Raw genomic sequence first — 27,979 nt, 5'->3', positions numbered from 1 at the left:
TGGTGATGTGCCCCCTTCCCATGACTTGGCCCTCCAGCCAGGTCACTTTAGTTCTGCCCCTTCCAAGGAAATCTGAGTCCAACACGTCACTGCTCTAGCAGCATCACGCCAGAGGTTTGGCCCAACTTCAGGCTTTTGGGTCTGCCAGCTTGGATTCCAGGGTCTTCACACACCCCTTCTAGGTGGGCCGATACGGGGACTCAGGCCAGCCCTCAGCTCTAGGTTCCAGCCCAGGCACCCTGTACAAAACTGATTAAGTCTGTTTGTCCAAACCCTCTGCTGTACCCCTCGGCTGCCTCCTACTGAGGTCTGCAGCTAGGCCTTTCTCACAGTCTCATTCCTGGGCTGACTCTTCTGCAGGTCTCGAAACAAAGGGGACCCAAATTAGCTGAAGAACAAAAGAAACAAAAAGGTTCTGCACCAGGCCTACCTGCCCCAAGGCAGCTCTGACACTTAGGAGTCTATATGTAGGCTCTAGCCCCAGCTGATCCTTCTTTCCAAGCAGCTTCAAGGCAGTTAGACTCTGGCCCCAGCCAGGCTTTCCTTCCCAGGTCTAGCTCAAGACTTCGACTCCCTCTCCCACTCAGTCACAGCTGAGCTGGGCTTTTCCTCTTTTATCTCCTCCCTCCAGGCATGACATCTTGCAAAGTTGTAATGAGATGATGCTAGCTGGGCCCACAGGCTCTCATTAACCCCTCCTTAGTCAGTGTGGGGTCGGTCTACCCCCATCAAAGAGAAGTTCAATTTTTTTTCCTCTAATGTGCATCACATTTACTAAACATTGATTAGATTATAAACTCCTTGGGGCAGGGACCATTTCTTTATTCCACATTTATACAACATCTAGCACTAGGGACTCTGATCCAAGACTAAGCTGTAGTAGCACTTAGTAGCCTGATTCTAATAATTTAATCTACCGCTTTGTTGCTCATTCACCCAGCTTGGTTAGGTCCCTCTGAAGTTCCTCACAATCCTAAACAATTGTATAAATTTACAAATTTTGCCACCTCGTTCCTTTTCCAAGTCATTTGTTCCCTTTCTTTAACTTATGTCTACTTGTCTATCTGTCTTTAGACTGAGTTATTTGGGGCAAGGACAACCCCTCTCCAATGTTTAGAAAGTGTCTAGCATATCATAGGCACTACCATACACAAATTATGAATAGCCCCTTTATGTAGTATCCTAGAGAAGTCAATGGGCATACTTGTGGCTAAAGAATGATACAATACAAATAACAGTATTGGAAGCCGGCTCTAAGAGTTTGCCCTAATTAATATTATTACAGCACATACTAAAGGCAATAATTTGCAATTGAAAAGATTATGAATGTAGAATGTTTAATGACATTAACATTAAAATGTGATACATAGTTTATAGAGCCAGCATGAATGCTCGATCAATGAATGTAATGATAGCTAGCGATGGGGTCTGTAATTAAGATTTGATTAATCTCTAAAACTCAGTTTAATTTAGATTAGACTTCTATTGATTTGTATTTCTTCACAATTACATTCTTGGTATAGCAAGCTTCCATGCTGATTATTACACTAGTAGTAAACTTAAAAAGTCTGTCTAATATCTGACAAGTGTGTCACTAAGCAACCTAAAGTAAGCAATTACACATAAAGGAGAGGGCAACCAAATCAGCCTGTGACTAATTTGGTTTGAATGTGCCATGAGAGACAACAGATACAGCAGAGAAGGGAGTGCATGAAACTGTGCTGTTGATTCCTTTTGGATATGCTCCTCCCTTAGTGTAGCATGATAAAAAGCCCAATCCAATGCTTGTTGATGTTAATAGGTGTCTTTAGCATGGATCAGGGAATGCAGAACATGGCTGTGGTATCAAACAAGTTTACTTGCTTACAGACAGTGTCAGGAGTTTGGCACTGCCATTCCCATAAAGGTTTGGTTACAAGAAGTTGATGGAACAAGGACAAAACTAATAGACAGGGGTAGTTCAGTCCAGAGGATAGTCAATCACCTTTGTGTCATAAGGCTAGGATTTCCCAAGGGGCATAAGGGAGTGAGGTGCCTGTGACAGTTATGTTAAAATTACAAGCTAGCTCTTCAAGCTTTTAGGGTTTTCCTGGTCCTGCTTGTAGGCTAGGGGGCTCTGTGAGAATGTGTGATCTGGGCCTTAAGCAGCTATTCGGCAAAAAGTAAGCCTAGAGCTAGGTGGGTTGAGATGAGCCTCTCTGCCTTAGAGAGCAGCCTGCTTTGTCTCTCTCTGTTTTTGGGTTCTTTTGTATTATGGTTCTGAATTCTACAAAAAAGCAGTGTTACTTTGCAACGTTCCATAAAAAGTATTTTATGTTTTTAATCTCTTTGTGTACAATGTGAACATAACAGTGTCCAGCTCCCATTGACTGGCATGTCCCTTATGCCCCACTGAAAATACTAGCCTAACAGCATAAGAGAGGATATAAATCTTAAATTCCCACAAGGAGCCAATATCATAACAGTCATTTCATGGCTTATAAATCAGATCACTAGATTCTTCTTGGAACAAAAAATAATGTTAAGGGCTCAATTTTAGACCGATTGAGAATCCAACTCTGATATTAATAAAATGAAAAGGAGTACTTGTGGCACCTTAGAGACTAACACATTTATTTGAGCATAAGCTTTCGTGAGCTACAGCTCACTTCATCAGATGCGAGCTTATGCTCAAATAAATGTGTTAATCTCTAAGGTGCCACAAGTACTCAGTTTCTTTTTGTGAATACAGACTAACACAGCTGCTACTCTGAAATCTGATATTAGTGGAACTGAAGATGCTTACAACAGGTCTGACTGTTTTCCTTAATGTCAATCGTAAAAAAATAAATACAAAATTATAAGGTGGCTATAAAAAAAATGCAGGAGCAACCTTGGGGTCATTCCTAGGATTTTAAGTAGTTATTGTCATGGGACAGTGGTATGGAAACACAGAAAGAGTCACTTTCTTCAAACACTGAACAAGAACTGTGAGAACAGCATTATCCCTGAAGCTGTCTCTTTCTGCTTAATTACAGAGCTTCTACCTGAACCTTCCCCAGACTCAGCCTCCCCCCTCCCCTGCCCCGAGATTTGAAGCAACAGTACACATCTACAGTTCTAGGAAGTGATTAAGCCACAAAAACTGTGGAGGAGACCCCTATTTATTGGGCACAAGTTACTGTAACATGTCTATACCCTGCCCGATTTGTATGTCGTCACTATTAAATATTATCTCCACTATCCGGACTACAGTAGGCTGGATGATCACATTCAGACATGCTCTGAAAGCTTTCCTTTCTCCAGTATCCTGAAAACTCAACCCCACCCCCCATAAGGCTGTTAAGTATGGTCCTATATCTAATAGGCAGGCAGCTCCTCTTATCCAGGCTCTAAAATTACCACCTGCTAAACAACTCCCCAGATCAAAATGAAAGTCTATAGATGCTATGGAGTTAAGATTCCAATGAACTAACACAGTCAGAATAGAACTGGATTATTAGGAGCATTCATGATGGCTTCATGGTGTGGTTACACTGAAATTCCGCTTTGTGGAGGTATTTGGCTGAATAATTTTTCCAGAACCTATTGCCTAGTGATTAGTAGCTTATCACCCTGACATGGCACATGTAAATGGCCAATTACCCTCCACAGGGTGATCAACATTCTGTACACAAAAGTGTACCCACCAGCAAATAACATTAGGTGCATACATAAGCGTGGCTGGTAATGTGAAGTTGTCAAATCCATTACAGATAAAACAGCTGGGTGTTAGCCTCTCCCTTCTCTCCTGTACTGTAGTGCCTCTGTCTAGTAGTTTCCCTTCCTACCTTACAAGTTGCTTTAACAAGATTCCCAAAACAGGGCTGCAGCTAAAGTCATTGCCCAGGAATGGCGATTCAGTTCTGGGCATGTCTGGCCCAATGGCAAAACAATGAAGCCTGAAATCTCAGATTTAAAAGACCCCTCCTTCCCAACCCTGATGCTCCAATTCTGGGGAAGTAGCAACACTCAGCAAGTTGCACACTCGCCGTTTTGTGTAGCCACATGATCGTTATCAGTGTTACTCTGTACTTCCTCCCCATTCTCCCTCCTATTTGAATTTACTCGTTATATCTTGGATAGCAAGATCTTCAGGGCTGGGACTCTCCTCTTAGATGTTAAGAATGCACTACCACAATACTACAACCAAACACTATTTTCCATCCAAAATGTGAATGCAAGTACACACTCCCCACAGCTACCAGCTCTCTTTGATAGAGAATATAACTTCCAGGAACATTTCAGGATCCAAGACCTCACCTACATTGGGGACTTCCTCTGACTCCAGCAACTGATGACTAGCTGCCGAAGTAGCTGACCCCAGGAAAGTGCCAAGAGTTGACAAGGAAAGCTGTGATTTACTCCAGTTGCGCATACTCTGGTTTCAAGCAGGGGGTCCTCTCCACCAGAGTAAATTGTAGCTTGCTTTGTCTGTGCTAGAGCAACTTCAAAAAACATAGCGACGCATGCCTCCCCATACTGGAAGGGCACAATCTAAAGGGGAGGACAGAGGACTGCCCCATGGATCTCCTCTCTGTCCAATGACCCCACCCCGTCCCTTGTGCCCAGCTCTGGGTCACTATGCTCTCCCCACCCTGGTTACCTGCAAGTGGAGGGAGGGGGCTCTGTCCTTCTCCTGCTGAGCCACCCTCCACCAGCCAAGCCTGACTGGGGAGTGGGATGGAGCCACTTCTCACCTGGCTGAAGGTGACCCCTGTAGATCGCTGCCCTGTGCAGGGCAGCAGCTGCCTGAGAGAGCCTGGCAGGGGAGGTGGCAGTAGGTTGCGCCCTCCCCCCACCTGAGCCCAGCTGCCAGAGACAGGGGCTGAATGAAATGTGCTGGGGGAGAGGGGCTCCGGCTCAGCCAGGCTCTCTCAGACAGCTGCTGCACTGCATGGAGCAGTGACCCAGAGCAGCTGGCATGAGAAGCCACTGGTCCCACCCCCTTCTCTCCCCATCCAGGCCTGGCTGCCAGGGGCCAAGCCTGCCAGGAGGTAGGCGCACTGAGAAGACATAGCCCCTCTCCCTGCCCCTAGGCAGGCCAATCCGGGGGGCCCTTGACCCTACATGCCACCCCTATGCGTCACCTCAGACAACAGTGGTTAGCCAATGATTACCGAATGGCAAGTTATCTATATAGACAAGGCCTTAGAGACCATTCAGGGGAAGTGGCTGAAGCCTGAACTTCTACATTTTGTTCCTTTTTATTACAAAAAGGTTGCCTCTGCTAAAGTGAAGCACATTAAGGCTGTGGCGGACTCTTTAATCTTTGCAGCAGTGTGTAGGGTGAATCATCATCTCTTGGAGAAATCATTCTGGAGAGTCACGTAAACAATATGTCGTATCTAGGTTATAAAATGAGAAGACTGATTACTATAGGTGAGTTAATACAGTGTGTCTGTTTTACTTTATCACTGTTCTAGCGTGCCATGTAATCTGCTACCGTAGTTATAAATTGTAAAAGTGCACCTCTGGAGGAGGAATACTTTTGCCCCCTAGTGAATTATTCCTTTTCATTTGCTCTTTGAAATAACCTCCACTGCCTGTGCAGAGACCCCTGCATGAAGGGGAAAGCAGAACAGGATACATTAATCCATGCAGGGTTAATGCAACCACCGCATATGTAGGAGACCTTCCCGGGGTGGTAGGAGAGGGGTTACTGTGCCCCAGTGCACAGTGGTTACTTGAGAGTGATGATAGGGCAAAAGAGGGATGAGCGGGGGGGACTGGTGGGTGCCCTGCTTTGTAGAGCCACAGGCCTTTCCTCTCATAAAAGTTACTTCAACCCCGAGACTGTGCAGAGGGTCCTACTGACCATTGGCAACAGGTGAGGTTTCATTCCCAGAACTCCCCAGCATTCAGCTTAATTACTCAGGTAGTGAACTGGACTCAGAATTCAAACAAAAACACCATCATTTTCTTCACATTATTAAAGCAAGGAAATTTGGTCACAAAAATAAACTTCTGGGCCCTGATTCTCCACTAGGATTGATCTATGCTCAGATGTAGATTGGTGACTGCAGGGAGTCTGCTTCATCTCCCAGATCTTCAACCATACTGAAAAAGTCAGACCAGCAGTGGCCCTGCTTAAGTTCCACTGCTGGGCTAAGGCCTCAAATGTTCCTGCCCCAGTCATCTTTTTATGTCTCGCAGTTTATGTCTCTGCTTGCCCTTGTATCTGCCATTTAGACCTTGACAGGCCGAGAGTTGTGCACCCAGTAATATGCCAGCATTTCTATTTTATTGTTTGTACTAAAGAATATCTCACTGATAACACCTGCCATACTATCAGCTAACACTCATGCATGTAGTCTACCAAGTTATTTTCCTTAGGGTGCAAGCAAATGTTCCATCTTGAGGAAATGTGCTAAGTGTTGCTGGTTTTGGTTCTGTGCCGAGGGAGCTGTGTGAGCAACAAGAGAGTTTGCTCTGAGCCTTGTGACCTGACTGGAGGAAATTCTTGAAAACAAGATGCTCCCTTGGAACTAGACATTGCTGTTGGGCTGAAATCCTTGTAAGAGTGGATTGCTTGCATGCTGTTTGTGACCACCTCTGCTCCAGGACTGGTAGAGGTGTGTAAATAAAACAAGATACACTTAGAATACACCCAGAATCAGTGTCATTGATTTCTCCTCCACTGGGGGTGCTGACCTGCAAGGCTCTGGACGCCTACCACCACTTGTCAGAGGGGCAACACTGGTGTAAGAAGGGACATTAGGATTGTTGCCCTTTCTTCCGACACCATACTGTTATAAGTTTCCATTACTACAGCAACCCTACCTGAGCTGCCCCTTGAGAATGGTCACCGAGCTGCTGTATTAAATTGTAAACATTGGATCCCATATGCTTTTAAGCTTACTGAGTCTGGGCAGCATCTAGACACTGGCTATGTCTGGCCTTTCAGGCACACTCCTGGGGTAGAGAGTTCAATGTTGGGGCCCCCTTCCTGGGATGTAGGGCCTTAGACCCCAGCTGTTCTGGGGCTCCACAGCCCAAGAACAGTGCTTAGCTTGTTCAGCCTATCCAAATGAAGGCCGAGGGGAGATATGATTACTCTATAAATACATCAGTGGGATAAATACCAGGGAGGGAGAGGAGTTATTTAAGGAAAGGGCCAATGTCAGCACAAGAACAAATGGATACAAACTGGCCATCAATCAGTTTATGCTTGAAATGAGATGGTTTCTAACCAGCAGAAGAGTGAGGTTTTGGAACAGCCTCCCAAGGGGAGTCCTGGGGGCAACACGTCTAATTGGTTTCAAGACTGAGCTTGATAAGTTTATGATCTGAGATTGCCTAGAATGGCATGTGGCCCATCTGCAACTGCTAGTAGTAAATATCTCCAACACCTGGTAATGGGCAGGGGTGAAAGTAAGTTAGAGGACTTACCAGTGCGCTGGAGTCCTGAGCAGGAGGTGTGGCCTCAACTGGAAGAGGTGTGGCCTTAAATCCCCAGGCCCTTTAAATCTTGCAGGCCCTTTAAATCTTGCAGTAGTGGCAGCTGGGAGCCCGGGGCCCTTTAAATCACCCCCAAGCTACCAGCTGCAGAGGCAGCTGGGAACCCTGGTGCTCAGGGGCGATTTAAAGGGCCCAGGGCTCCAGCTGCCACTACCACAGCGGAGCCCTCAGCCCTTTAAATCACTGAGGAGCCCTGGGGGCTCCCGGCTGCCACCGCTACCCCAGGGCTCTGGCAGAGCTTTAAAGGGCCTGGGGCTCCACTGTGGTAGCAGCTGCCAGAGCCCCGAGCCCTTTAAATCCCCGCCAGAGCCCCGCCACCGCTACCCCAGGGCTTTAAATTGCCTTCTGGGAAAGCTGGTCCCAGTACAGTGCACTGTCTCTTACCAGTACGCTGTACTGGGGCGTACTGGCTTACTTTCACCTCTGGTGATGGGACATTAGATAGTAATTCAGAGTCCTCTCTACCGTGAGTTTTCTCCGGTATCTGGCGTGTGGGTCTTACCCTTATGCTCCGGGTCTAACTGATCACCATATTTGGGGTCAGCAAGGAATTTCCCTCCCAGGTTAGATTAGCAAAGACCCTGGGGGGTTTTCACCTTCCTTTGCAACATGGGGGAGGGGGTCATTTGCTGGTTTAAATGAGAGTAAATGGTGGATTCTCTGTTTCTTAAGACTTAATCATGATTTGAGGACTTCTGTAATTCAGCCAGAGGTTCTGGGTCTAGTACAGGAGTGAGTGGGCAAGGTTCTGTGGCCTGCAATATGCAGGAGGCAGACTAGATGATCATGATGGTCCCTTCAGGCCTTAAACATCTATGAGTGCTTCCCCCTCAAACCTCCCCCATAGTTTTTGCACGCCCATGTGGGTATTCTGACAGTTAAAGCAAATGAAACAGACTTTGCAACAACACTTAAACCACTCGCATACTGTACTCAGACACAGCACAAGAAGTCTACAGCTGTATGAAAGAATAACCGAACACCTCTGCACAAGTTTCCTCTTCCATCCTCTGAGTTTTTTGGATCCTTCCAAGGAGTTCAGGATTCTTCTGCCCCCTCTCTCCTCTTACCCAGTCTTGTCTTCTGGTTGTGCTTCCTCCTCTGGAGTCTCCTTCGGATACAGGTCCAGTCCCCTCTATCAGGAGGCACCCCCCACCTGAGCTGCTTCATGTCTCTTATCAAATAGATTCACAAAACAGAAAGGTTAGTATACGTCTGCCAATGTGCAAAACCCAATCATCAATACAAGCTCATGACAAATTTCTATACGATTTCCAGCCTTATATTTGTTTTTATAACTTTGATCCACCCTGTAAGGTACCAAAACACTTCAGTGCAAGGAACCAAGGAGAACAAATGAGGAAGAAAAAACACCCCAAAACCCATTCTAGAAAGGGGTGACTTAAAGTGGTCCAAGTTATTAACTCTGCATTTTCTTCAGTAATCTCCTTATTAAGGAAGGAAGTCAAACTCCAAAACACACACATCTCGGCAACAACAACAATGAAGGTAATGAACACTACCATATAAACCTTGGCTGTTCTCTGCACAACACAGTTACTCAGAACAAAAGCTGAACCGACGCAAAACAAAAAAGGAAGCTACCTACTTTAATGAGAACAGCCACCAGAAAGCTCTCATGGGGCAAGGAGAAGCGCTTATCACCAGGTAGGAAATGAATGATATTTTAAAGTTACAATGTGCATTTGTTACTGTGTTAGAAGGGGGCAAAATTTGAGACAACTGGGCTAGAGACAACAAAATCAAATTCAACAAAGACAAAGGTAAAGTGTCACACTAGAGAAGAAAAACCAAATGCACAAATACAGAATGGCGGAATAACTGGCTTGGCAGCAGCAAGGCTGAGAAGGATCTGGAAGTTGTGGTGGATCACAGCCTCAACATGAGTCTGCAATGTGATGCTGTTCCAGTAAATAAATAAAAATAATAAAAAAGCAAATGCACTTTTAAGTTCCATTAACAGAGGCATAGCATGCAAGTCACAGGAGGGATAGTACCACTACTTGGTGCTTGTCAGGCCTCAGCTGGAGTACTGTGTCCAATTTTGGTCACCACTGTATAGAAAGGATGTAACGAAACTGGAAAGGCCCACAGGCAAATGACAATTTGTTCAAAGGGATGGAATGCGAGCCATATGAGCAAAGGCTGAAGGAACTTTTGGGAAAGGGGGAGCCTATGCAGGAAGGATGGGCTCCACCTAAACCAAAATGGAACCAAATTGCTGGCGCTTAACATTAAAAAGGTCATAGAGCAGTTTTTAAACTAAGGGCTGGGGGAAAGCCAACAGGTGTGAAGGAGCACGTGGTTTGGACAGAGACATCCCTTAGGGGAAGATCTATTAATGGAGATTCTCCATGTCCTAGTAAGGAAGAGCAGATGGAAGATGATAAAATATGGGTAGGATCTGATGAGAAACAGTCAAATGAAAGAGTGTCCCATTCAATTACATCATGTAATGGCAGACAGCTAAAAAGTGGCAAGTTTTTAAAGTGCTTATATACAAAAGCTAAAAGTCTAAATAATAAGATGGGTGAACTAGAGTGCCTCATTTTAAATGAGGACATTGATATAATAGGTGTCAAATATAAAGAGAAGGGTAACCACCTTTCTGTATACAGGGCTATAAAATCCCTCCTGGCCAGAGGCAACATCCTGTTGCCTGTAAAGGGTTACGAAGCTCAGCTAACCTGGCTGGCACCTGACCCAAAGGACCAATAAGGGAACAAGATACTTTCAAATCTTGGTTTCAGAGTAGCAGCCCTGTTAGTCTGTATTCGCAAAAAGAAAAGGAGTACTTGTGGCACCTTAGAGACTAACAAATTTATTAGAGCATAAGCTTTCGTGAGCTACAGCGAAGTGAGCTGTAGCTCACGAAAGCTTATGCTCTAATAAATTTGTTAGTCTCTAAGGTGCCACAAGTACTCCTTTTCAAATCTTGGGAAAGGAAAGGCTTTTGTTTGTACTTAACTCTAGCTATACCCAAGAGTTAGGGGGGAAAAACAAACAAAAACTTGTGAATTTCCCTGCAGGAGGTTAACTACCCTGCCTTTAGGTAGAGAAAACTCCAGCTCAAAAAAGAAAAATCCCTTTGTAAAAAACCTAACACCTCTGTCTCCAGGCAATTAGACAGAAAACCCTCTAGCTGCTCTCAGCTTAAAAAAAACCCCTCTTCAGGTCAGTTCTTTTGGTTCAAAATGATCTCTGGTTCAAAATGATCCCACCACTCTATCATGTCAGGGTTCCTTCCCCACTCTGAACTCTAGGGTACAGATGTGGGGACCCTCATGAAAGACCCCCTAAGCTTATTCTTACCAGCTTAGGTTAAAAACTTCCCCAAGTTGCAAACTTTGCCTTGGTCTTGAACAGTATGCTGCCACCACCAAGCGTTTTAAACAAAGAACAGGGAAAGAGACCACTTGGAGACGTCTTCCCCCAAAATATTCCCCCCCAAGCCCTACACCCGCTTTTCTGGGGAAGGCTTGATAATAATCCTCAACAATTTGTACAGGTGAACACAGACCCAAACCCTTGGACCTTAAGAACAATGAAAAATCAATCAGGTTCTTAAAAGAAGAATTTTAATTAAAGAAAAGGTAAAAATCACCTCTGTAAAATCAGGATGGAAAATATTTTACAGGGTAATCAGATTCAAAACAGAGGATCCCTCTCTGGGCAAAACCTTAAAGTTACAGAAAACAGGAATAAACCTCCCTCTTAACACAGGGAAAATTCACATAAAACAAAAGATAAACTACTCTGCCTTGCCTGGCTGAATTATACTAGTTGCAATATTGGAGACTTGGATTAGGATGGGTTGGAAAAGACGGATTTCTGTCTGGCCTCTCACTCCCAAGAGAGAACAAACACGTAAACAAAGAGCATAAACAAAAGCCTTTCTCCACCCTCTTCCCCCCTCCCTCCTTCCCTCTCTCCCCCCCGATTTGAAAGCGTCTTGTTCCCTTATTGGTCCTTTGGGTCAGATGCCAACCAGGTTAGCTGAGCTTCTTACAGGTAACAGGATGTTGCCTCTGGCCAGGAGGGATTTTATAGCACTGTATACAGAAAGGTGATTACCCTTCCCTTTATATTTACGACAATAGGCACAGAAACTTGGTGGAAAGAGGATAATCAATGGAACACAGTAATACCAGGGTACAAAATATACCAGAAGGACAGAACAGGAGTGGCACTATATGTGAAAGAAAGCATAGACTCAAATGAAGTAAAAATCTTAAATGAACCAAACTGTACCATAGAATCTCTATGGAAAATAATTCCATGCTCTAATAAGAAGAATATAGCAGTAGGGATATATTACCTACCACCTGACCAGGATGGTGATAGTGACTGTGAAATGCTTAGGGAGATTAGAGAGGCTATAAAAATAAAAAACTCAATAAATAATAATAATGGAGGATTTCAACTGTCCCCATATTGACTGGGTATATGTCACCTCAGGACGGGATGCAGAGAAAGTTTCTTGACACCTTAAATGACTGCTTCTTGGAGCAGCTAGTCCTGGAACCCACAAGAGAGGCAATTTTTGATTTAGTCCTCAGTGGAGCACAGGATCTGGTCCAAGAGATGAATATAATTGGACTGCTTGCTAATAGGGACCATAATATAATTAAATTTAACATCCCCGTGGCAGGGAAAACACCACAGCAGCTCAACACTGTAGTATTTCACTTCAGAAAGGGGAACACCACAAAAATGAGGAAGTTAGTTTAACAGAAATTAAAATGTACAGTACCAAAAGTGAAATCCCTGAAAGCTGCATGGACATCTTTTTTGAAGACACCATAATAGAGACTCAATTTAAATGTATACCCCAAATTAAACATAGTAAGAGAACCAAAAAAGAGCCACCATGGCTAAACAACAAAGTAAAAGAAGCAGTGAAAGGCAAAAAGGCATCCTTAAAAAGTGGAAGTTAAACCCTAGTAAACTCTCGTAACTGAAGTATCTTGGAGTCATTGTGGGTAGTTCTCTGAAAGCATCCACTCAATGTGCAGCAGCAGTCAAAAAAGCAAACAGAACATCGGGAATCACTAAGAAAGGGATAGATAATAAGACAGAAAATATCATATTGCCTCTATATAAATCCATGGTACGCCCACATCTTGAATACTGTGAGCAGATGTGGTTGCCCCATCTCCCAAAAGATGTATTGGAATTGGAAAAGGTTCAGAAAAGGGCAACAAAAATGATTAGGGGTATGGAACACCTGCCATATGAGGAGAGATTAATAAAACTGGGACTTTTCAGCTTGGAAAAGAGATGACTAAGGGGGGATATGATACAGGCCTATAAAATAATGACTGGTGTGGCGAAAGTAAATAAGGAAGTGTTATTTACTCCTCAAAACACAAAAACTAGGGGTCACCAAATGAAATTAATAGGCAGCAGGTTTAAAACAAACAAAAGGAAGTATTTTTTCCACAAAATGTAGTCAACCTGTGGAACTCCTTGCCAAAGGATGCTGTGCAGGCCAAGACTATATCAAGGTTAAAAAAAGGTCTATCATTGACTACTAGCCAGGATGGGCAGGGATGGTGTCCATAGCCTCTGTTTGCCAGAAGCTGGGAATGGGTGACAGGGGATGGATCACTTAGATTCATAGATACTAAGGTCAGAAGGGACCACTTTGATCATCTAGTCCGACCTCCTGCACAGCGCAGGCCACAGAATGTCACCCACCACTCCTATGAAAAACCTCACCCATGTCTGAGCTATTGAAGTCCTCAAATCATAGTTCAAAACTTCAAGGAGCAGAGAAGCCTCCCTCCAGTCAACCATGCCCCATGCTACAGAGGAAGGCAAAAAAACCTCCAGGGCCTCTCCAATCTGCCCTGGAGGAAAACTCCCTCCCGACCCCAAACATGGCAATCAGCCAAACCCTGAGCACATGGGCAAGATTCACCAGCCAGATACCCAGGAAAGAATTTTCTATAGTAAATCAGATCCCATCCATCTAATATCCCATCTCAGGGGATTTGACCTATTTACCCTGAATATTTAAAGATCAATTACTTACCAAAATCCCATTATCCCATCATACCATCTCCTCCATAAACTTATCAAGTAGAATCTTAAAACCAGATAGATCTTTTGCCCCCACTGCTTCCCTTGGAAGGTTATTCCAAAACTTCACTCCTCTGATGGTTAAAAACCTTCGTCTGATTTCAAGTCTAAACTTCCTGGTGGCCAGTTTATACCCATTTGTTCTTGTGTCCACATTGGTGCTGAGCTTAAATAATTCCTCTCCCTCTCCTATATTTATCCCTCTGATATATTTATAGAGAGCAATCATATCTCCCCTCAACCTTCTTTTAGTTAGGCTAAACAAGCCAAGCTCCTTAAGTCTCCTTTCATAAGACAAGTTTTCCATTCCTCGGATCATCCTAGTAGCCTTTCTCTGTACCTGCTCCAGTTTGAATTCATCCTTTTTAAACATGGGAGACCAGAACTGCACACAGTATTCTAGGTGAGGTCTCACGAGTGCCTTGTATAACGGTACTAAAACCTCTGTATCCCTACTGGAAATGCCTCTCCTGATGCATCCCAAAACCGCATTAGCTTTTTTCACAGCCATATCACATTGGCAGCTCATAGTCATCCTATGATCAACCAATACTCCAAGGTCCTTCTCCTCTTCCGTTACTTCTAATTGATGCGTCCCCAACTTATAACTAAAATTCTTGTTATTAATCCCTAAATGCATAACCTTACACTTCTCACTATTAAATTTCATCCTATTACTATTACTCCAGTTTACAAGGTCATCCAGATCCTCCTGTATAATATCCCGATCCTTCTCCGAATTGGCAGTACCTCCCAGCTTTGTATCATCTGCAAACTTTATTAGCACACTCCCACTTTTTGTGCCAAGGTCAGTAACAAAAAGATTAAATAAGATTGGTCCCAAAACCGATCCCTGAGGAACTCCACTGGTAACCTCCCTCCAACCTGACAGTTCGCCTTTCAGTAGGACCCGTTGCAGTCTCCCCTTTAACCAATTCCTTATCCACCTTCTGATGTTCATATTGATCCCCATCTTCTCCAATTTAACTAATAATTCCCCATGTGGCACGGTATCAAATGCCTTACTGAAATCTAGGTAAATTAGATCCACTGCATTTCCTTTATCTAAAAAATCTGTTACTTTTTCAAAAAAGGAGATTAGGTTGGTTTGGCACGATCTACCTTTTGTAAAACCATGTTGTATTTTGTCCCATTTACCATTGACTTCAATGTCCTTAACTAATTTCTCCTTCAAAATTTTTTCCAGGACCTTGCATACTACAGATGTCAAACTAACTGGCCTGTAGTTACCTGGATCACTTTTTTTTCCTTTCTTAAAAATAGGAACTATATTAGCAATTCTCCAATCATTCGGTACTATTCCTGAGTTTACAGATTCATTAAAAATTCTTGCTAATGGGCTTGCAATTTCAGGTGCCAATTCCTTTAATATTCTTGGATGAAGATTATCTGGGCCCCCCGATTTAGTCCCATTAAGCTGTTTCAGTTTCGCTTCTACCTCTGATATGGTAATATCTACCTCTATATCCTCCTTCCCATTTGTCATGCTACCATTATCCCCAAGATCCTCTTTAGCCTTATTAAAGACTGAGGCAAAGTATTTGTTTAGATATTGGGCCATGCCTAGATTATCTTTAACCTCCGCTCCATCCTCAGTGTTAAGCGGCCCCACTTCTTCCTTCTTAGTTTTATTCTTATTTATATGGCTATAGAACCTTTTACTATTGGTTTTAATTCCCTTTGCAAGGTCCAACTCTACTCGACTTTTAGCCTCTCTGACTTTATCCCTACATCTTCTGACCTCAATTAGGTAGCTTTCCTTGCTGATCCCTCCCATCTTCCACTCCCTGTATGCTTTCTGCTTCTTCATAATCACCTCTCTAAGATGCTTGCTCATCCAGCTTGGTCTACAACTCCTTCCTATGAATTTTTTCCCCTTTCTTGGGATACAGGCTTCCGATAGCTTCTGCAGTTTTGATTTAAAGTAATCCCAGGCCTCCTCTACCTTTAGATCCATAAGTTCTTCAGTCCAATCCACTTCCCTAACTAATTGCCTTAATTTTTGAAAGTCAGCCCTTTTGAAATCAAAAACCCTAGTTGCAGATTTATTTTTGTTAATCCTTCCATTTAGTTTGAACTGAATTAGCTCATGATCACTTGAGCCAAGATTGTCCCCTACAACCATTTCTTCTATGGGGTCCTCGCTACTCACCAAAATTAAATCTAAAATGGCATCCCCTCTAGTCGGTTCAGCAACTACTTGATGAAGGAATCTATCAGCTATCGCATCTAGGAAAATCTGAGCCCTATTATTATTACTAGCACTGGTCCTCCAGTCTATATCTGGGAAGTTAAAGTCTCCCATGATCACGCAATTTCCATTAGTATTTACTTTATTAAAGACATTAAAAAGGGCTCTATCCATAACCAAATTAGATCCCGGAGGTCTATAGCACACCCCAAGCACTATCGCAGGAGAGGCTTTACTAGTTTTCTTCCCCAATGTAATTTTTGCCCAGACAGACTCTGTCTTATCCATTGCATCGCTTCTTATTTCTTTACATTCTAACTTGATGATTACCTGTTCTGTTCATTCCCACTGGGGCACTTGGCATTGGCCACTGTCAGAAGACAGGATACTGGGCTGGATGGAAATTTGGTCTGAACAAGTATTACTATTTTTATGTTCTTAACTAGGTAGTTTAGTTTGGAAAAGTGTAGATTGATGGGGCACGATAGTGGTCTGCAAATATTTGAAAGATTGCCATAAAAAAAGATGGAGAAAAGTTGTTCTGTCTTGCCACAGAAGGCAGGATAAGAGGCTATGGCAGCATAGCAGATTTAAAATTAAATCTGCAGAAAAACTTCCTAACTATAAGAACAGTAGGACAATGGAACAGATTGCCTAGGGATGCTCCTTCCCTGGAGGTTTTCAAAAGGAGGCTGGAGAACTATCGGTCTTGGATGATTTAGACACAGAAAATCCTGCATGTTGGCAGGACTAGATGACCCTTGCAGTCCCTTCTAACCCTGTGGTTCTATAATTCTATATTATGTCTGGAGATAAATTGTTCTCCTGTCATCCTGGAAGCAGTGGCATAGCTAGGAGTAGAAATTTGGGTGGGCCCCAACTTTCAGGTGGATGGGCAATGACTGTGCTAGCTCATCTTCTCCCCGGACACCATGCTCTCTTCCTAGCCCTGGTGCTCCACCTGCCAAGCTGGGCACATGCATGGGGTGGCTCAGAAAATGGCAAGGCAGAACTGCTGGAACCTAGGTTTCCAAAGGGTGGGCACATAGCTCCGTCCTGCATTTCAGGTGCCCAAGCGATACTCCGGGCTGCTGTGGCAGCACTACACTCCTGGTCAGATTTGGGTGGGCCTGGCTGCTAATTGGGTGGGCAGCAGACCCACCTGTGGCCACGCCCCTGCCTGGAAGTCAGCAGAGACATTGAAGAACAAGAGATGCTCTAGCTATGTGGTCAATCTTCCCAGGAGAAATTAAAATGCAAACTGCAGCATTTTATACTGTTTACAGTCTGGTGCTGGAAGGAAGAGCAAAGCTTAAAAAGAGATCTGCAGTGAGCTAAACTACCAAAGTAGTGCCATAATTATTGCAGAAAGTCAATTGTAATCACTTTGTCCAGATCTCCTGACAGCTCTGGGTTTTGTGGAACTATCCCACTTTGACCCACAAACCCGTGTCCCAGTTGAAGCAACTCTTGTCCCACAGGGCTGGCTGGGCTCAGCTCCCAGATATGGGCATCGCAACCTGTCTCCTGCTGCACAGAGTTATAGCAATGCTCAGGTTTGGCTCAGCCCCCTTGACAGGGAGGTGTCCAGGACAAATATGACCGAGTGTGCTAGCAACCCTGTGCCTCAGGTCACAAGACTGGAGCAAGTAGCTGAGCCCAGGCAGCCCTGCAGGTCAGGAGCTGACCCCTGAGCCTCACCCCAAAAGGGCAGCACCCAACCTTCTCCCACAACCTCCCAGACCTTAGGGCAGAACCCATCCTGCTTTGGCCACATGAAATGTTGGGAGCTATTTCAATTAAAAAAAGCAGAGGAATTATTTTATTTTTAACCTTTCAGAATGAAATACGTGAACTTTCACCCATACAGCAAATGTAACCAAAATTGCATGAACTATATTCAAGTCTGGGAAGTTAGGCTCTTGCAAGATACACCCAGCAGAAAAGTCAATTCAACTTGGCTAGCCCCAATACAATATGTTTACTTCTTGTATGCTGTCGTAACCTTTGGCTGAGCAAGAGTTTACTTCACTACCCCTCTCCTAGTGCTTCAACATAACTCCTACAGAAAAGCACATGAAGACCCAGAATTCAATCATTGAGGATTTTCGGCAACAATTGCATAGGGTCAACCTCTCCACAATCAAGTCCAAAAAGAACAAAAGGAATGAACTTAAAAATTAAGTACCAACTTTATAAAAACTTATAAAGATAAGGAATCATAATAGCCTTGTTATGTAGTAGAAATTAAGTGACTTCAGACAGACATTATCTTCAGTTATGCACAAATAGAACTAAAAAAACCAAACTCTAAACAGGTCAGTCCCTATAGAAACACAATGTGAAGTAACTCGGAGTTCCAAAAGTTTAGGTTGAGTTCAGCCGAGTCTCAGTTAGAGTCTTTGTCAGAGCAGCTGCTAGGCATAAGCAGACTAAACTTAAAGAGGCTGCCTATTAATTATGAGCATGCATTGTGTGTGGAGGGCTCCCCAAAGGGCTAGCACCACCACTGGTCTTTGATCATCAGCTCTACTCAGTCTCCTGAGTCAAAAGCACTACAACTATATCTTCCCTTCTCTTGCTTGCAGAAATCTCCAGTTGGAACCTATCTCCTCTGCTGGACTGTGGAATCACTCAGCTAACTAATTAACCAACCAATCAGTATTAAGCATATAAATAAAAAAGCCTGTTACAAGAAAAAAAATGACAAAACTGGGAATAGCAAAATGTAAATGACTCCTTTCCCTACCATTATGTTCAAATAAGAAAGAGCTGGTGAATCCTAATGGTTAGATAAACTGACTAAAATAATTTGGCTAAAATCAAACATTCAAGGTATATCATTAAAATAAAATAAAAGTTTTCCCTCCTAATTTCCCCCATTTCCATAACAAACACTGCCAGTGCTTCCCTCTTGGGAAGTTAACAAGATCACTAACCTACTGCAAAATGCTCAGAGTTAGGGGGAAAACAACCTGCTTTCTGCTCCTGGGACTCTACTTCTCCCAACCCACGCAGGTCACATGTCCTTTTGCAAAACAGCTGCCCTACTTGCCATCAGTGGAGTCTATTGATCCATTACAGGGAGCCTAATGAGCACGCCCCAACCTCCCACACCCAGTTTGCTTACACTACTCAGACGTTAGATGCCTGTAGGCAACCCATGTTAATGGGGTTGATGAAAAAGGAAACAAAGCTTGCTGCCAGGTAGATGACAGATGAGGAAGACTGCAAGGGGCTCATCTTGCCAGGAGTGTTGAGTGACTCATGACTGGGCAAACCCTGGGGGATGGACAGCTGACTAAGGCAATTGGAGTGGGGGGGCGGGGGGATGACAGGACTATGGTTTTGCCTGAGGGTGCTTCAGCTGTCCCCCAACTGCCTTGCCTTGCCCTGGGGTGTTGCCTATTTTGCCCTGAAAGGGGTTTGCTGAACTACTCTGGGAAGAAGCAACTGGGCTTAGAAACACCAAGGGGGGGGGGGACTTTTCCCACTGATAGTAGCTACTATTGCTGCCACAGAGAGGTTAGCCCCCAGGTGAATTGACTCCCTCACAATCTTGCCACACTCAACTACCTTTAGGCCTGCAATGACTCATCAAGGCACGCAAGTTTCTCTACATTACAGAGTCCACTAGTGTGGAGTAAACTGCACTAGTGACTCCAGGGAAATCCACTCTGGGTGGAATGTTAGTTGTGGGTTGTATGGTATCCACTCTAAATCCCTCTTCCCCTTTCCTTCATATGCTTCCTTTATATTTCCCCTTGTAAATTAAGTGTACATTGATTGTTGGTTCATCCTTTTGGAGGTATCAGAAGAGTGTGTATGTATATACACACACAAGATGTCAGGCAAGTTAAGGGGTAAGTAGCGGGTTGGGGATAGTTTAAAATATGTAGGGAGGTATGGTAGGATGCCTGACTATCTTAAGCAGTCAGGTGGAGGCACCAACAATTAGCAGCTAAGAACCCAGGTTACTGCAGCCCAAGTGGAGGGACTTTGGGTAAGGACTCCTCTCGATGATTAGCTGCCCTTAGGGATATGGGAACATATAAAACCCTCTTACATGTTGAAAGCGTACGAGGCAGGGTGTTGTCCTTGGTAAACGAGGGATACAAACCAAGAAGGCATGCTGTGTGGAAGACTGATGGTCTGTAGGGTGTAGCTGTTTCCTACAAACACCTCTTGTTTAAAAATGTCTGTATAGATCATAGTAAACCCAATGTATCTGCCTTCTGTATTCCTGGGGCTTGCCTCAGTATATAGGAAGGTAGTCCTGAATATTAATTATTGCACTTCTGAGATGGCAATCCACAAATTCATCTGGCTACATGTTCTGCAGATCTAGCAGAAATTCTGACACTGTTTCAGGGAGGTTGGCTCTGCAAATTATTTCAGAAGCTGACATTTCTCTATTCTACTTCTAAACCTTGGTCTAGCTTGCCAACATCCATTCAGCCAAGCCTGTCTTTTAGTTTAGCTACAGTGGGTTTAACTGGATTGGAATAGTGAGAAGTGAACATAGTATACAAAATAATCAAGATAATACAGCAAAAAGGTCCTTGTTTAAGCCCAGCCTCATTTCATTCTTAGGTTCAGTCTCCATACAACTGACCAACTTCAGCTACAACTGCTTCCAATTGACGTCTTTGAACGCTGCATGTTCAAAGCTCTATGCACCGCATAACTTGCCTGCAGAGAGTTCTGAAGGTCTGATTTCTATTAAAGCCTCTTTGTTACCCTGATCCTTTAGTCAATGACCTGCCCTTCACCTAATGACCTTCATGATGCCTCAGATATCACAATAATGAGCTTAGCACAGATATTTATAGATTAATCTAACGCGTTTTCTGTGCAAGTGTAACAAATACTTCCTCATGGGTTACCAGCAGGCTTTGAACAAACTGTGACCATCATATGCCTCTAGACCATTTGAGCTAAGTAGGCTGTAATCCTCTAGTGCAGTGGCTCTCAAACTTTTTTTTTACTGGTGGCCCTTTTCACATAGCAAGCCTGAGTACGACACCCCTCTTATAAATTAAGAAACCTTTTTATATATTTAACACCATTATAAATGCTGGAGGCAATGCGGGGTTTGGGGGGAGGTTGACAGCTCATGACCCCCCATGTAATAACCTCATGACACCCTGAGGGGTCCCGACCCCCAGTTTGAGAACCCCTGCTCTAGTGGACTGGCCGGTGGGGGAGGACGACACAGAACATTCACTTTTCCTCCCCCATACTTCCCTCCCCCACCCAGGAAAGGGCATCTTGAATCCCACTGGACTAGTCCCACGTTGGGCACCACATTGTAACTAGCTCTGCATGGTTGATGAGAAGGAGATAATGTAGGACCTTCTGCACTAAATGCATGAACTTCTGTCGGCTAAGGTAAGGGAGAAACTCCATTAGCAGTGGCAAGCAGTTATTCTGTAGTGGATCAGCCACTAGAAGACACACTTACTTGTGTAACAGACTTACAGATTGTAACCCCAACATTGCACAGGACACAATCTAGGCAAAAATCAATTGCTTAGCAACAGACAAGGTGCATCAGAGGACGTATTACAAAAGGTATTTTCTGTCACAGACATGTTTGGGTCTAAGTATTCAGTAACTTACATAATGAGTGGAAGATGTTCTATTGTATTTTTTAGCCACAAGCAATTTTTCCTGCATGAATTCAGACAAGTTAGAGATAGAAAATATCTATTGGAAAATCTGTTCCATTCATATTCCCTATAACATTTTCTGGTCATTTTTTTTTAGTCTAGCTTTAAATATCTCAAGTGATAGGACTTCTGCTTGGCTACCTCAGAATCCTAGAATATCAGGGTTGGAAGGGACCTCAGGAGGTCAACTAGTCCAACCCCCTGCTCAAAGCAGGACCAATCCCCAACTAAATCATCCCAGCCAGGGCTTTGTCAAGCCTGACCTTAACCTCTAAGGATGGAGATCCCACTGCCTGCCTAGATAACCCATTCCAGTGCTTCACCACCCTCCTAGACAAAAAGTTTTCCCTAATATCCAACCTAAACCTCCCCCATTGCAACTTGAGACCATTACTCCTTGTTCTGACATCTGCCACCACTGAGAACAGCCTAGATCCATCCCTCTTTGGAACCCCTTTCAGGTAGTTGAAAGCAGCCATCAAATCTCCCCTCATTCTTCTCTTCTGCAGACTAAATAATCCCAGTTCCCTCAGCCTCTCCTCAAAATGTCATCCCACAGCCCAATGGATCTGCCCATCAAGAAATTTTTCTGATAGACAGACAGACCACAATGGTGTGAATAGCTGTGTGCACCCAAGTGCTGAGCTGTAATTCCCCCATGTATATGCTGCGGGTGCAAGCTAAAAGACTCCTACTTTGCATTAATACATAGTCCTCTTCAAACAGGACTATAAACATGAACTGGGAGCCTTTTACAAAAAGAAAAGGAGTACTTGTGGCACCTTAGAGACTAACAAATTTATTTGAGCATAAGCTTTCGTGAGCTACAGCTCACTTCATCTGATGAAGTGAGCTGTAGCTCACGAAAGCTTATGCTCAAATTTGTTAGTCTCCAAGGTGCCACAAGTACTCCTTTTCTTTTTGCAAATACAGACTAACATGGCTGCTACTCTGAAACCTGGGAGCCTTTTAGTTTGTAACAGCAGTACCCACACAGGGAAGTTACAGAGAGTATTTTGATGTGCACAGCTATTCACATCCAGGTAGTTTGAACTGCAGGGCAGTGTAGACAAGCCCTTCGTTTCATTCCATTGCTCCTAGTTAAACCTCTTATAAGATACTAAAAAAACTAAACAAACAAACAAACAAACAAACCACTTCTCTATCCTTGACGTTTCACCCTTCAGTATTTGTATGTAGCTATCATGTTCTTTGACAAATTTAGTTCTTTTTATATTACAGTAGCACACAGAGACCCCAATCACAATACTGACATATTAAAAATAAAAATCACTATATATTGGAGCTGGTTGAATTTTTGTGTCACAGCACTGATGAAAAAGAGCTTTTTGGATTGTATGAACATGTTTTCAGAATTTTTTTGCCTCATTTGAAGTTCTGGACTTTTAAATGAAACCATTCAAAACACACACATTTGGAATCTATTTGAAATGAAAAATTCTTATTTTGATCCAAAAATCAAAGTGATTCTTTTGGTTTGGGGGTTCATTGTGACCCCTTCTCTCCCCAAAGGGAAAGGAGTAATAGGAAAATATGCTTTTTTGAAATATTTGAAAATTTGGGGGGAAATTTTGAAAACAAAAGTTTTTCACTGAAACTTTTCCACAGAAAAGTATCCTCATTACCAGTCCTACTGTACACAGAAAAGCTAGATTTTAATCTAACTGATGGAACCTGAGCTGTGGGGACTCCCAGTTGTGGGAAGTCTGCCTGGAGATAAGAGGCCCAGAGCTGACCAGCACAGCTCCAAATGTGGGCTGGGCAGAAGATGCAGGAATCAGTGCATCTCTTGGGATAGAATTTAAATGGATCAGAGACCATGTGGGGGAAGGGGAGGTGTGTATGGTACCCACCTGGGGATGACAGTTGCTTCCAATGCAAAGCATCACAAATGGTCACAGGACTGAAGAGATTAATTTGTGAGGAAATATTAAGTGAGCTTACTATCCATAGCTCTGCTAAAGGATGACCAGGAAGGGACATAACCAGCTACCTATGCCTGAAGGATGTAAACATCAACCTGCCTGTGACAGACATTTTATAACTAATGTGTAACATGTTTCACAGCTGTTTTTGTAAGTGGGGAATAATTTAACAACCTTAAAATTATCTAAATTTGGGTTGGCAACTGAAGCTATGTCTACACTTGAAACACTACAGCATAGAGGCTCACTACAGTGATGGGAGGAGTTTTGCCATCTCCACACACAAGCCACTTCTCCAGGAGGTGGTAGTGGGTCAACGGAAGAATTCTTCTATTGACCTTGTGCTGTCGACCCTGCAGGTTAGGTCAGCATAGCTATATCTCCCAGAGGAGTGGCTTTTTTCACACCCCGAGAGATGTAGATATGCTGATGTAAGTTTTCAGTGCAAGCTAGTCCTGAGAGCCCTTAACTTTTCACAGACATTTGCTATGTATAATGAGCATTTGGTCCCACATGGGTCTTCTGCCATGGAGAGGAGAACCAACCACTTCAACTGAACCTCTTTGGCAGTTCCAGTACAGAGACCAGGTACAGACTGAGCAGAGAGACTAAACTATCTCCAAGCTCCACAGAGGTGGGTCCTTTAGGTCAGGGTTGAAGTACATTGGCTGGCCAATGTGGGAAACCTGCATTTCTGCTTCCTGCTCTATAAATGTCCAATGGATAAAGGATGCACTAAATGGACTTTAAAATGTCTTCCAAAAAGTATCTGAAGGAGTGATCTTGATTTCTTGAGCATCTACAATTTTTAAAAAATACAATAGATTTACCACTTCAGGAAAAGCAGACATCAAATCAAACGCATTCTTGGCATAATTCTATCAAAATCAAGAAAGTTAAACCAGAGATGAATTTGGCCCCATAACATCATCTACCTAATCTAGTCACATCTGTTGCAGGTATTTCAAAGATGCGTATTACCATGGCATCTAAACACGGAACATAATGTAGGTACCACTAGCAATGTCCTAAGGTAACTCATCTCATCTTCCCATAGTTTCATTCTCTGGCCATATGCAGTTATACAGCAACACCGGATAAGGAGAAGATCTCATCTACTTTCCCTAATACTGCTTATAGGCCTTTAGCAAATATAAAACCAATTTTCATATGAAAGTGTCAGAGCTAATTGAAAAGTTATTATTATTTTTTTTTACATTATCTCACGTTGCAGAGAAAAGAATATTCAAGAGAATGCTATAAAGAGGCTGCGAGGAAGAAAGTTTTAAAAAAATAGGCCAAACACAAGGACTTAAAATAACCTGCAGGGTGCCAATTTAAAATGTTAAATGAACACTGGATTTGTTTTCTTCCAGTTGTTATGATCTGCGTACATGGAGAGGAGAAGAGAAATCCTGAAAGAGGGTGAAAGTTGTCAGTACTAAGGAGTTTGGGTGATTCATCTATGTCCAGAACAAGAACTAGGCACTCCTTAAATCCCATCTAAACATTTATGTATCACATAGACTTTGTGCTCACTCCCTGCACAGGAGTGAATAAGCCTCTAATGCGGAGGTTGGTGCCAGATACAAAATGCCTGTTTGCACAAGTGCTGACTTTTCAAAATGCTAGAGGATTCTCAACCCCAGGCCCCACCCCCACTCCACCCCTTCCCCAAAGGCCCCATCCGCCTCTTCCCACCCAGTTCCACTTCCTCCTCCAAGCATGCCAGGTCCTCCCTCCTCTCCCTTCCCACCCCCCCCCCCCAGCCGCCTGCACACCACAAAACAGCTGTTTGAATGGTGCAGAAGGGTGGGGGAGGCACTGATCCGCAGGCAGGAGGCACTGGAAGGGCTGAGAGGGGGGCTGCCAGTGGGTGCTTAGCACCCACCATTTTTTCCCTGTGGTTGCTCTAGCCCCATCCATGGAGTCAGCACCCGTGCCTATTTGGACGTGGATTTAGAACCGCTTGGTGTTTGAGAGTGTGTGATTTTACAGTTTGTGTTCAGTGCATTATGAAGACTGGAGCCACAGGTTAAATTCAGATCCACAATTTCAAATACAGTCCTCACCTCTTTGTTTGGATCAAGAGTTTTGGTTCAGATCCCCAGGATTCAGCCATTATCCTTAGTGAAAATCCTTCCTGATTGTTTGAAACCTATGAAAAATATCTGTGAAGAAAAAACATGCTTTCTGCCTGTACCTATTCTGAAGGTACATAATCATTTGTGGTATTGGGTATATGTAATAGATCTATATATTTTAAGACCAGAAGGGACCATTCTGATCTGGTTTGATTTCCTGCATAACAGTCTATAGAAGCTTATGCAGAGATTCCTTAATCAAGCCCCTAACTTCTGTCTGAGCTACAGCACATCTTTTAGAAGGCAATCCAGTCTTGATTTAAAGACTCCAAGTGATGGCAAATCCACCACGTCCCAAGGAGGGTGTTCCCATGGTTAATTAACCTTGTTGTTAAAAAGGTGCACCTTATTTTTAATCTGAATTTATCTCACATTAGCTTCCAGTCACTGGATCTTGCTTTGTTGGTGCCTGCTAGATTAAAGAGCCCTCTAGTATCAGAAATTTTCTTCTCATATTGGTACTTGTAGACAGTGATCAAGGCACTTCTTAAACTTCTTTGTTAAGCTAACTAAAATAATGTCTTCTGGTTCCCCTCTCGCTTGTCCCTTTATGGCTACAGCTACTGCAAGGAATTATGGGATGCTCTAAATCCCAGAATGCCCCAGTTTTGTGCCATTTAAAGTGCATCTATTTCTTGCTTCCTAAAGTTGGAAGTTATTAAAGATGTGGGTTTTCAGATCTATCTGAAGCAAGGATTTTAGACACATACACACAAGATTCTGCAGGATTCCAAGCTATTTACACTGACATCTTTAAGTTACTGGGGCTGTGGACATTAAAAAAAATAGTTCTCCCCAATGTCTTGAATGGCAGTTTTTTATTTCTGACTGTATTTAAATCATTTAACTCCAAGTACATATTTACTTATGATGGGACAGACTGTGGCCCACCCTACATGCCTGTGCAAGAGGACGAGGAGGTATCTTAATCCCTTCCACCTGCTAACCAGCCCATGGGTGACTTGGCAGGGTGCCACCAGCTGCTGCAGGGCTGTAACATCCCACACACGCAAGTGAGCTGGAGTGGATGGAGAATGCTCTGCCCAGCCAAACACATCAGCCAGTGTGCCTGGGACAAACACTATTCCAAGTCTAGAGTCAATTTGTGACTTAGGCAGCTGACAGCAAAACTGATTCCCAGACTGCTCCTGGGGCAGCACAACGAGAAGCCCTGTACCCCAGGCTTGCACAAGGCATGAGTGAGCTCTTATTAGTTACTGGTTTTGCTTTATACAACAAAGAGGGGGTGGCTTTCAATGCTGGAGATGCTTTGACACAAGTTACTAAAGAGCAGCAAAATACAAAATTGTATCTTATCTTCTCTCCTCAACAGCTAGCAGAACTCAGCCACTACAAAAAAAGTCTCCTCCCCATGCAGTTCTAATGCCTACCTCTCTGCAGCAACTCAAGTGAACACATGCACCGAAGGTCAATAGATTCCAAGGCTATTTCAGATGGGATTTGGAGGGGATTCCAGAGCCAGGGCCCCAATGGAGAACACTAACACCAGCACCTTCTATTTTAAAGCTAGCAGGTTCCAGCCTAGGCTCTTCCACTGACTGCAGCAGTAAGTCATGAAAAGTGGTTTCTTAAGTAAGGACCCAAACCATTTAAGGGACAGGCATGGGGTCCACTCCCTGCTAGTAACACCGCCTCCTGCCTGCCCTTGGTACTGATCAGGTGTCACGCTCTCCTCTGGCAGGGTCTATTCCATCAACCTCTTGCCCTATAGACCCCTCTCACTCCAGGAACCACAGCCTCCTCTTTGTGATTCAGCCCTCCAGCCAGGTCCCTATGTTGGAGGTGGGGAGAAAGGATGCATCAAAGTCTTTCCAGGACAAATTATTCTAGGCAGTCCACTATCCTCTGCCTAGTCTGTGCCACATCCCCAGTGGCTAGTAGGGGAACCCAGGCCTGCTCTCTACTCCAGGTTCCAGCCCATAGGCCCTCTAATCACCAACCAAGGTTTGCACTCTCCTATACTATGCTGTTATTCCCCTGAGCCATCTCCTATCTACCCAGCTTCCCCCTCTGTGTATTTTGCCAGCCTTCCAACACCTTTTGCTCAGGGAGTAACCATAGACTGCCATCTATAGTCCTGAGCACACCTTTCTCTCTCCAGGAAGTGATTACAGCCTGCCTGCAGGCCCCAGCTCCTGGGTTTTATAAAGGCCTCGCCTGCTCATGACCAGCTGAGCCTGCTTCCAATTAGCCACCCCTTTGCAGCCTAAATCTCTCCCCTGCTCACTGCTTAATTGGTTGATTGGGCTTGCCTGGCCTAATTTGGGGAATGCACTCCATCACGGGGACTTAAAGATAACTTCCACCTAGCAATCAATAGGCAGCCAGTGTAGATGATGGAATACAAATGACATGTTCTGCCAGCTGGAAGGACCACTTAATATGTGGATCATCAGAACC

General features: G+C 43.8%; 1 long non-coding RNA gene across 2 annotated transcripts; it reads right to left on the bottom strand.

Annotated features, from left to right (window-relative positions):
* Positions 1-5,241: 5,241 nt before the first annotated feature.
* Positions 5,242-27,753, bottom strand: LOC119851899. 2 transcript variants are annotated; one of them, XR_005291448.2, is made up of 4 exons: positions 26,950-27,753; positions 25,487-25,585; positions 8,550-8,653; positions 5,242-5,366 (listed from the first exon to the last, which is right to left on the bottom strand). It is a non-coding gene; the product is annotated as an uncharacterized LOC119851899 (long non-coding RNA). The 2 variants fall into 2 exon arrangements; XR_005291447.2 differs by lacking the exon at positions 5,242-5,366 and having other exon boundaries at positions 8,403-8,653.
* Between the last annotated feature and the right edge of the window lie 226 nt (positions 27,754-27,979).

The sequence above is a fragment of the Dermochelys coriacea genome, chromosome 2 (assembly GCF_009764565.3).
Source record: "Dermochelys coriacea isolate rDerCor1 chromosome 2, rDerCor1.pri.v4, whole genome shotgun sequence".
NCBI lineage: Eukaryota > Metazoa > Chordata > Testudines > Dermochelyidae > Dermochelys > Dermochelys coriacea.
Note: the sequence above shows the minus strand (reverse complement) of the source record. Positions and strands in the feature narration are given on the sequence as shown.